This window comes from Glossina fuscipes, unplaced genomic scaffold (assembly GCF_014805625.2).
Source record: "Glossina fuscipes isolate IAEA_lab_2018 unplaced genomic scaffold, Yale_Gfus_2 147, whole genome shotgun sequence".
NCBI classification, from domain to species: Eukaryota; Metazoa; Arthropoda; class Insecta; order Diptera; family Glossinidae; genus Glossina; species Glossina fuscipes.
The window spans coordinates 2,195,224-2,205,941 of record NW_023998490.1 but is presented as its reverse complement, the minus strand read 5'-3'; the positions used below and the strand labels follow the sequence as shown (position 1 = coordinate 2,205,941).

Below are 10,718 nucleotides of genomic sequence, written 5' to 3'. Positions count from 1 at the left end.
AACAATGTATATGTCTTTTTTATTTTTATTTTTCTTGTAATTTTGGACACCAAGCAAGTATGAATTAAATCGGTTTATTAGAATACATTACGTATGTCAAATCAATAAGGAGTAAAATGTACTTTGCCATCTATTTTGAAATGTAAACAAAGACATATGTTCTGTTTGTTGCCTATCTCCTCTGTGTGTTTCTTTCTCTCATTAAATATTTATTATTTTGGTCGCAATCTATACTTTTTGGTCGTAAAACCTATTGCTTTTACAACGCTGTACCAATCCATCCCCTATCCGTGAAAGTCACAAAAAAAACCCTATCAGTACAAGTTAACTAGTTAAGTAGTCTGTGATTACTTACCCTTGTTTCTTCTAACGTAACTTTCTCTTTTTTTCTAGAGTCGACTTTAATGTCCCAATTAAAGATGGTAAAGTTGTGAGTAATCAACGTATTTTAGCCGCTTTAGACAGCGTGAAGTATGCTTTTTCGAAAAACGCCCTGACGGTAATAAAAATCCCAAATATACATTATCAGCTGTGGCTGAAGAACTGAAAACTTTACTGGGTAAAGAAGTGGTTTTCTTGAATGACTGTGTTGGCTCAGAGGTAGAGAAGTGTAAGGATCCAATAGAAGGCAGTGTTATACTATTAGAAAATCTTCGCTTCCATGTGGAAGAAGAGGGCAAGGGCGTCGATAATAGTGGGAGCTAAGGTTAAGGCTGATCCTGAGAAGGTGAAGGCTTTCCGTGAGAGCTTGTCCAAGTTAGGCGATGTTTATATAAACGACGCTTTTGACACAGCCCATCGCGCGCATAGTTCCATGTTGGGCGAGGGTTTCGAAAAGCATGCCGCAGGACTTCTATTAAACAAGGAACTTAAGTACGTTTCACAAGCTTTGGATAGTCCACCCAAACCCTTTGTCGCAATTTTGGGCGGCGCCAAAGTTGCGGATAAAATTCAATTAATTGGGAATCTATTGGGACAAGGTAAATGAAATGATTATCGGCGGAGGCATGGCTTTTACCTTTCTAAAAGTATTAAGAAATATGAAAATCGGTTCTTCGTTATGCGATGAAGAAGGATCAAAGATTGTTCAAGACTTGGCGGACAAAGCTCAAAAAAACAATGTTCAGATCCATTTACCAATGGATTTTGTATGCGGTGATAAATTTGCCGAAGATGCAGTTGTAAGTACAGTTGAAGATGGTATAGGCTTGGATATAGGTCCTAAGACTCGAGCGGCTTTTCATACAAATACATGCAAAATTATCGAGAATTGTAAACAAACGTATATGCTTATGCTCAGTTGTATGGAATTTTTACGAATTATTGAGAACATATATTATTATTACACTAACTTATATGCGCTTATTTCATAAAGGCAGCAAATATGCAAATAGTATTAAATCTTCAATTAAAAAGAAAAAAGATGTATATTAATTTCATTATTATTATTCACTACAGCAAGAACAAAAAACCCTCGGTACAAGATGTTATGGCCACAATCTCAATCCATACTTAAATTATATCTTACACATACACATGCAATAAATTTAACCAGAGAATAAATTCTTTTCTTTTAAAGCGCACTTAAAATTTGAAGCCACTCAGGCGGATAACTTGTAAAATTAAATAAGTTTAGTTCGCGTATTTTTCAAAACACTGTATATACATCTAGAGGAAATGATAGAAGAGCAAAATCGACCAAGTCAAGGAAGAAGAATCGGACACAATCAGGAAACCATTAAAACCATTAAAAAGAATAACAATTTCTTTTATATATATATATATATATATATATTTATACATATTAATAAAGTATTTTGATTTTCCGAATGACAAAAATTCAAATTGAAAAGTTAATTAAATAATTAAAAGTAATTCAAGTCAAGAAACTAAACTATTAAAATATTATATATATATACATATTAAAATTCATAAGTTACAGACAATTTCGGCAAATCATAACCAAGATAGGCATCGTTGTCAACGCAGTGCTTGATAATCAGGTACCAATAAGGATCCAAAAGGAGTAGGTCGGGGTTGTCGTATATATATAAAAGGTAACGAGATCGAGAAATTGCAAGGTTAGTTAGTTTCCTGTTTTGGATGAAACCTAATGCATGGCGCACATCGCTAGGTATAAACTCCTTACTTGATCTCACTGTTGAGATCAATATTATTTTGCGTTCCTAAAAAAAACCAAGCAACAATTAATTCAAACATGAGTGTAAACTTACGAAATTTATACCTGTCCTAGGAAGTCCTCCACAGTACCTATTTTAGGCGCTGCTACGTCGGCATCATCGAAAAGTTTACGCAGACGTTTAACTTGTTTTTCGTAGGGTGTTATGATGCCGATGAATTCCGGTCTAATGTTTTTACGATATAATTTTACCGTCATTAGGAAAACCTTGAAAAAAAAAAAAATGTTATAAAATACTGTGCTTTTAAACTAGAGAGAAAGAAGAGAACTTACGTGCTTCGCTTCATGAGGATTATACCACGACGGCGAGTCTCTTTCCTGCATATTTTCACTATGTAATCCGTGGAAAAATATGCCATGTGTTGGTGATTGCGGCAGTAAGTCGTCAAGTTGGGTCAGCATTTCCGCTTCTCTAGAATCCTCTTCGATCCCTGGTATTACCAGTTCATTATAAACATTCAGTATGGACGGCAACGACAGGTAATTGTTGAGTAATCTTAAAACTAGGCGAGGGTCAAAACAACCACAATCAATGGGAAAACGCTCAAAATTTTGTAGGTATGGAGGGCACGAAAGAACTCTCCTCAAAAATGATGTGGATAAACCGCGTCCACGAGCATATTCGTTTATAATGAGTGTTTGACGATTGGGATCTCCAGCAAGGATTTCCCCGCCACACTCATTCGATACTCGAGCAACAGCAACAATAATTTTAGGTTCTGTGCACTGGTCGGCGTCATCAATTAGCACATGCGTAAAATGATTGGGTGGAAAACCCATTAACAAAAAATTTCCCAGTGTAGCACAAGTACCAATCGTTACTCGATGGCGCCCTAAATATTCAATTTGGCTTTTCATTTTGAGTCCGGACTCAGTCACAATCATCTCATCTTCCCAGTTGTAATTTAGGCCTGTGTCCTAGTATTTGTTGCCTGTTGCGCAATACGGCATCAAATGCTCTGATACAAGCCCTTTTTTGAGCTCCTTATGGGATACTACACGTATAAGGTCGCCTATTTCGAATAAAGGGCGTTCGAGCAAACACGACGTTATTAAATCAGCAGAACTACTGGAAGGTGTGCCTACAAGCATACGTGCAGTGGGTATCAATTTAAAAATTTGTATAATCATTTCCACTAGCGTTGCCGTTTTTTCGGGGCCGGGAGGGCCAAAAATCTCATATGGCATGTTGCGAATTTTTCCTCGTAGTATATTTGCTACGGCTTTCTTCTGTATAAACTTCAGTTTGGAATTGTGCCATTTAATCTTACATCCAATTGTGGACGTTCACGCGTTTGTACTTGGGAGGGAAACAAGAACTGCTCCCCCAATTTTCAGCCGCTCTTGAGATGGCGTAGTGCTGCTGCTTTCGGTAGCCATATCGAGCGAGGCAAAATTCTAGACGATAATCTCGGTAATCATATTCCCGGTGAAAGTTGTCATCGAATCTAATTAGGATTCGATTGCGGAGCACTTCGTGAATCGTTCCTATATAGATCTCTTTGCCATTTTTGCCGTCGGCCCAGGGGTTTTCCGCTTTAACCCTGTCTCCAATTACTAATGAAGGACGGCATTCGGAAAGATTTTCTATGTCCAGAGCTAAATACTTTCCCTGACGTGTGAAATGGGCTCGTTCACGGTTATACATGCGGATATTGGTAAGACACTCAATCTCCTCTAAATGTAAGAGTGTTCGAAAGCGATTCTTGTATATACATTTAATTGCTTCCAACATTTCCTTTGTGCAACTTGAAGTAAGATATGCCTGTTTTAGTCGTTCGGGTACATTAAAGCTTCCGATGGGTAACTGCAAATGAATTAAATTTAAAAAAAGGATTTAAATATCAACGTGTAGTAAGACCGTTATTTAATAAGAAATCAAATTTCATCATACACACATACAACAACAGCATTGTTTTTGTTAATGCTTGCATTATCAGAGAAGAAACTCCAGAACTCTATACCTTTTCTATCCACTATTTCCATTCATTCTTTTACATATAATCGCGTTTTTAGTAGAATACCACTCAATGTCTCAATTTTTCGCTGTACATTTTTGTTGTTTTACGCTGTGGCATTCCGACGACGTGTTCGGAACGCCAGTCCCTTTCATTCCTTTCCTTACAATAACTGCATCTTTGTTAAGATAAATATGTAGTTCGCAGAAAATATTCATTCGATTATAGAAATCGCTGCGTGAAAATAGAATTGCTGCGTCATCTCTCTACCCGTTACAGCGAGTCCACAATCCGCAACTATCGAGCTTACTCCATATATCGGAACTGATAAACCGGCCTCAGATCTTTATCACTTTTACCCCATGCTTTCAAATATCTCTGACAATTGTTTATGCCCAATTTCAGAATAATTTTGATGGTGTGTTGTAGATTGTTATTTTCGTATTTTTTAAAAATGTTTGCTAGTTTTTATGATTGTGTCAATTTTATAATCTGATGCGACCAAAATTAATTTGCAAGCATATGTTTTGCACCTTTCTGTCGTAATTTATATTTTCATATATTATTCCAAGGATAAACATATTCTTGGTTTTCTCAAGAGAACGTCAAAAGAGTTCAACTATCTATATGTTCCCAAACATCGTTGGTAAAGATTCCAGTTGTAATATTGTGATACCTAGCGCTGCTATTCCATGCAGTGATATATATGGCTTATCCCTAAATAAATATGCACCAAAGTACTTATAAACTTCTGGATGGTAAACTTCATTAAGAGTAGTTGTGTAATTAATTTACTAAGTAATGTTTACGTGAAAAATGAAAATAAATCCTAGCATTGAACTGTATTCATAAGCTCTATTTGATGTATCGCACTATTGTTAATACTGGGGAAATATGTTGGGCTTCTGCTTCCTGTGCACCTGATTATACACATAAATAGAAATTAATAATATAAGTAAATAAATAAGTTGTGCGTCCGTTTTCTTATTGGAACTTTCAAGATCTCAAGTTTACTGCACTTTTGTAAATTTTATATTTTTTTGAAATTTGGTAAAATGCTTTGCTGCAATCTGTTACCTTTATCTAATTCAACTAAAGCAAATCAAAAAGCCTCCTAATTAATTAGTTTCAATTTTTTATAATTCTGAGTATATCAAGACATCTTTAAGCAGGTATTTGCGACACATTGACTGCGTAAAAACTTCTTCGCACAGGTTGAATTATTTTCTTCTTAGTGAAGCAATAAACGAACAAAGCAAGAGTAACATCATAATTGTTTTGTTTTTTTGCCACATTGCAGTTGCAATAAAAAATGTTTGGACTAGAATCAAATCAAAAAAATGGTGAATCAAATATTTTCAAACATTCTTCAGGGTAAAAATTACATTCGAAGAAAAGAAAAATTAAAATTTACATAAGCAAGAATGCAGGCTTATTTTTACCAGGATTTATTATATAAACTTTTATATTTGGGATAAAAGAATCAAAACATTGATTTGCATGCAACGAACTTAAAGATTTGATTGTTTTATACGTGAAAGTTCTTAAGCAGCTCTCGCATTAGCATCAATGTGAAAGAACCTTTCATAAACAAGCAACGATGATGCTCTGTTTGTTGCGAGTGCATCGAGAAATTAATTTGCACTAGACTCGTAAGACCATTGTACAAGTTTCCTATCCCAAAAAAAAAAAAACAATTTACCACGCCCAGCATGAACGAATGTATATGGTATTTAAAGAAATTCATGGAAACCCTTTGAAAAGCTCTTTACTACTGATCCAGTAATAATATGCTCAATGTTGTTCTAACTTAGGATCGTTTCTCTCTCATCATCACGTTTCTCACGTCTTCCATTAGGTATATTCCTAAGACTTAAATAATGATCATAATGTAAAATATTTAAAAACAAAACTTTTTCACTTCTTACCTGATTATTATTTTATTCACTGATGCCATTTTTCTTTGATTTTTTTTTGGAATTTTTCTAGAATATTTAATATTTTGAATTCAATTGAATTTTCTGTGGCGATCTTACTTCACATGCGGTCAAAATTGAAATGATCGAATAAATGAAAGAAATGCGCGTTTGCGCCTGCAAAATTTCCACAAATTAGCAGAAACCGTTATGATCTTTCATTGTATATGTGAAAAGACATAGTTATTAAAAAAACTGGCAGAATTAAAAAGCATTGCCACATTTTTTAAGGACTCGCTTCTCAGACATAAAAAGGTTGTGAAATCTGCATTCTACTAACTCTAACTTTGTCTTTCCCTCTGGATAGGCGGTTGTTGTTCTGATCTTATTTTGAAGTTTCTTTAGGATCAAGAATTCCGAATTGATTTTCCGTAGTTCCTGTGTTCTACACTTGTTCAAAATGCGATGGATCAGTAATTTTTGCAACAAACATGTGGATTACTAGTGAGTTGTTGGCTGGTGGGTTATAACAAGTTGCGCTAATTCGGGTTGGATTTATCGAATTGGTTGTTGTTATTACTGTAAATGGTTCGGTTACAATTGCCAGTGTTGTTGCTTTTTGTTTTGCTCTGCGAAATCTTGATAACTTGATCTGACAATAAGAGGTCAAGTGTGCATATCCTGCTGGGAATGAAATATTTATCATTTATTCCAGGGGCTCGGAATTTCTAGATGCTAATATTGTCTTTCTTGCCTACGAAAATTGTTCTCCGAATACATTTAATGCTGCCTTCATGTTTATTCTTCTTGGCAGTTTGCGGATTGGTTCAGCGTTTTTTAAGAAATTTTAAGATGGATATTACGAAAGATTACGTTTGATTTGCATCGTTTGCTTTGATGCCATTGACGGACAGATTGACAATTTTATTTGATCTCTTTGCGGCGAAACTTCACTCTCGCACCATAGACTAAGTTTTGCGTATTCATTATAAAAGCAAGATCCTCTAGAAGAGAGATTTTAGAAGGCATCGTTGAAGGACCCGCCCACTGAAGCCAATATTTTGCATATCAGGCCAGCGCCTTCAATTTATAATATTGAAGGTCAGAAGTGTTTTTTCTCTTGACCGTATTTCATTTGTTTATGACGCATTTCGTCGAATAAATTCAAGCATAATTCAATCTGAATTTACTTATGTAATGAGATCTTAATATTTTTCCTTCTTTTTTAATTTAAGTTGTAAAATGTGGTATTCCTTGTAAAAATTATATAATTTTTCGTATTTTTGAAGATTGTCTTATGGGGTTCCTTTATTGTCTACATTCTGATTTACTTTCCTTTGGTTCGTTGTATCAGATTCATTATCAGCTTCAGCTGGCCAAACGCAGAGCAGACATTAAACGTAATTATAAAGGCAATTTACTAAAGTTTTTTACTATTTACTAACAGCAAACTAAAACTTTTAGAAATATCCCTTTCAGATATAAAAATGAATTAAAATATCCAATAAATTGTTTCACTTTGTAATGTTTTAATATACCGTAATTCAGAGAAGAGGGATTTCATGCATTTCTCCAAAAACCCAAAGGAATAGTCATGTTTTATTCACTCAAGCCGTTTTAGAGGAAATGTACGAAATCAAGAATATCGAAGCATTTGTTTCGAAGAACTCTTACATAGCATAAAAATTGAACTTTCAAAAAAAAAAAACCAGGGTTCCACACAAGATATTTTCTTAAATCAGTTTACCTTTGGTTGTATTTAAAAATATTAGGTTATTTGAGCAGTGATAAAGTATAAAGTATATAAGAAAAATCAGAAGAAATTGTTTAAGGAATCTTTCTTCAATGTCTCTCAGTGCTCTCATTCCCATTACAAGTTTATTCTGTTATTATTCTTGTTTGTAATGAAGGAGTTTTTTTCAATATGTTGCAAGTTCTGGGCCGTGAAAAAACACCTGTAGAGCAAAAATTGTAACCATCTAAAGCTGTTAAAAATTCTTTAACAGTAAATGCTATGGCAAGTTTAAATTATTGATTAAAAATGAAGGAAATGAAGGAAAAGCCACCATGACGCTCTGCCGAGCCAAATATAAAAAATGATGGTATAAAAGCTGAAACATATTCCATGTAAGCAAATTTAATTTCAAAAATTTACTTTTTTCTTCTTTGCAGTTTATTCTGTACCATTCTGTCAATTAAAATACATATTAATAATTATTTTGTCTTCATTATAAATTCGGCAATTTTGACATGAAGCTTTCTTTTTTATGTTACTGTGCATTTCAGGGCAAGTGTTAAGCAAGAGAATTATGTGAAAATAAGCGCAAACTAAGTTAACAGTTACAGGGGAACTGTAATGAATATAAAGCATTGAAAATTGATTTTGATAAATTTTTCATTGATATCCCCATTTTGATTTACATTATTTTCTCATCGATCTTGATGATTTATATTTTTTTTTCTTACAGCGTCTGAGTTCGATTTTACCTGTTAATAATGATACAACGACAAAGCTTATGCAATTTTATGTTTATATGTCTTTATAATGAAAACGTAGTTGCATAAAACGAGACCCACCTGTACACGCTTTAGCAAATTCTTAAAATGACCTTCATTTGACATTAAATTGTGTTATAATAGAGTTCGCTTCAGTTTAAGAATTTGTGTGTCCTGCAAACACATTCGCAATCATCTGGACATATAAGCCACATTTCTCGGTGTTTGCTAGTAGAATCAATTTAGCGGAAATTTTAATATGGGAATGATCAGTAAGCTTAATAACTCGCTCTTTATAATTATTTATTAATTATTTTTTTAGGCTTCCAAGTGATGGCGTCCTCTGTGAATTGTATTAAAACACCTGTTTGGTTCCTTTTATTTATTTATTTTTTTCATTATGATGTTGTTTTACATCGCACTCCCATATATTTACATACTATCCTTACAAAGGCATTTCATATTTGTCCTTAACATTTACAGTCTTTTTTTTTTGTGGAAAGTTATTGAAAATAATAGCGAGGGTGATCTCCACATATTTATTTATAGTCGTGCACAAATTACATTTCTATAACTTTTGGCTAAAACTTTATTTCTACCGCTTTTATACAAAATTCCGCAAGTTCTTTTACTAACAATTTTAATCTCTTATAAAACATCAACTTCAAATTTTAATATGACAAAATTTTCATTAATATTTAGATTTCTCAACATTTAATTTAAACTGTCGGGATCATTTTTTTTCTTTTATTTGCTTTTCCTTTGACCACCACGCACTTGCTTTGGCTCGCATTCGGCCGGCAAAGTTTTTCTTTTCTGCCAACGTCCAACCTCTGATTACGTTCGACTGAGACTCCTCGACGCTAATTTTATCCCAAAACCGACTACCCTCATAGTATACAGACGGACTTCGGACTTAGTTCTCTCTTCACAATTCTCTCTCCAAATAGCGCTACTATGTGAGCGGATAATTATGACTCGAAATTTTACTTAGTGGAATTACGTTATACGAATAACACTACTCTATTTGTGGAGAGCGGGGACAAAGCCGACTGACAGGAGCCCCCTACATGCATATATGCAGACGATACAATCTATAAAGACTCCTGTACGAATGGTTATCTCGTAAGCAGCTCAAACGATTATCCCATCCAATCGAAAGTGTTCACATCCGTTTCAAATGCCGACATACTATTACTAAGCGATTTTTGCCGTGAAATTTTAAAAATTAAAATTATTTTGATAAGTCGTCATATAAAGAATGGCCTAAAAAGTGCTCCGTTCCGAACTGTTTTGCAATAGCGTTCATCCTTGGGTCGGAAATTGTCAGTATATCAAACTTCATCAAAATATCTCGAAAATTGGGATCTGTACGTAGGACACAAAAACATTTTGGGCAGAGTACACAGGGACAGACAAGCTTAGGTATAATAAAGGGGGGATCTATTTTAAACCCCTCTGGGTGTGACGTACGCCCGCTTTAAAAGGTTATATAGTTATACTCTACACCACTTGTGAAACATTTTATGAATTGCGGCCTAAAGTTTGGTGTGCTTTAGCATAAAGCTGAGAAAGCAGTCTTGTCTTTACAAGTACGATTCTCTCTTTGAATATTTTGAGTGGTTAGAGGAAGCTTGTCATTTGAACGTATCGGAGCACCTGTAGCTTTCTTCTTCTTACCGACGACTACCTGAAAACCCAACATATTGTTCTCCAGAATTTGATAAGCCGCTTCCGCATTTATAAATTTAGTAATAACAGTCTTATACGGTTCAACCATAACATCTAACGATATTTTGGCAGCTTTTGAGTTAGCATCTTTCATCATTGAATACATCAAATCTTGCAACGCGGAATTTAGTTTCATATTTTTGTGCTTAGAATTCATATTCTTAGTACAGGCCATTGTGTGATCTTGAAGAAATATTCTCAACTGTCTCGACAACGCATTTTTATGACATACCACAAAGTGGGGAAACAAACGATGCGATAATGAAATTCTATTTAAAGGGAGGAGAAAGCACATTGGGGGAACATATACTAACGTCGCTGAATATTTCCGTTAAACAACAATATGAGGTTGGGTAGATGTCTTGTCTCATTTGGATAATACTTCGGTTTTGGTTTAAGCCAACTTAATAAATATTG

General features: G+C 34.4%; 2 pseudogenes; one reads left to right on the top strand and one right to left on the bottom strand.

Annotated features, from left to right (window-relative positions):
* Positions 1–388: 388 nt before the first annotated feature.
* Positions 389–1,310, top strand: LOC119641270 (annotated as a pseudogene).
* Positions 1,311–1,922: 612 nt separating this feature from the next.
* On the bottom strand, positions 1,923–10,476 carry LOC119641300 (annotated as a pseudogene).
* Positions 10,477–10,718: the final 242 nt, after the last annotated feature.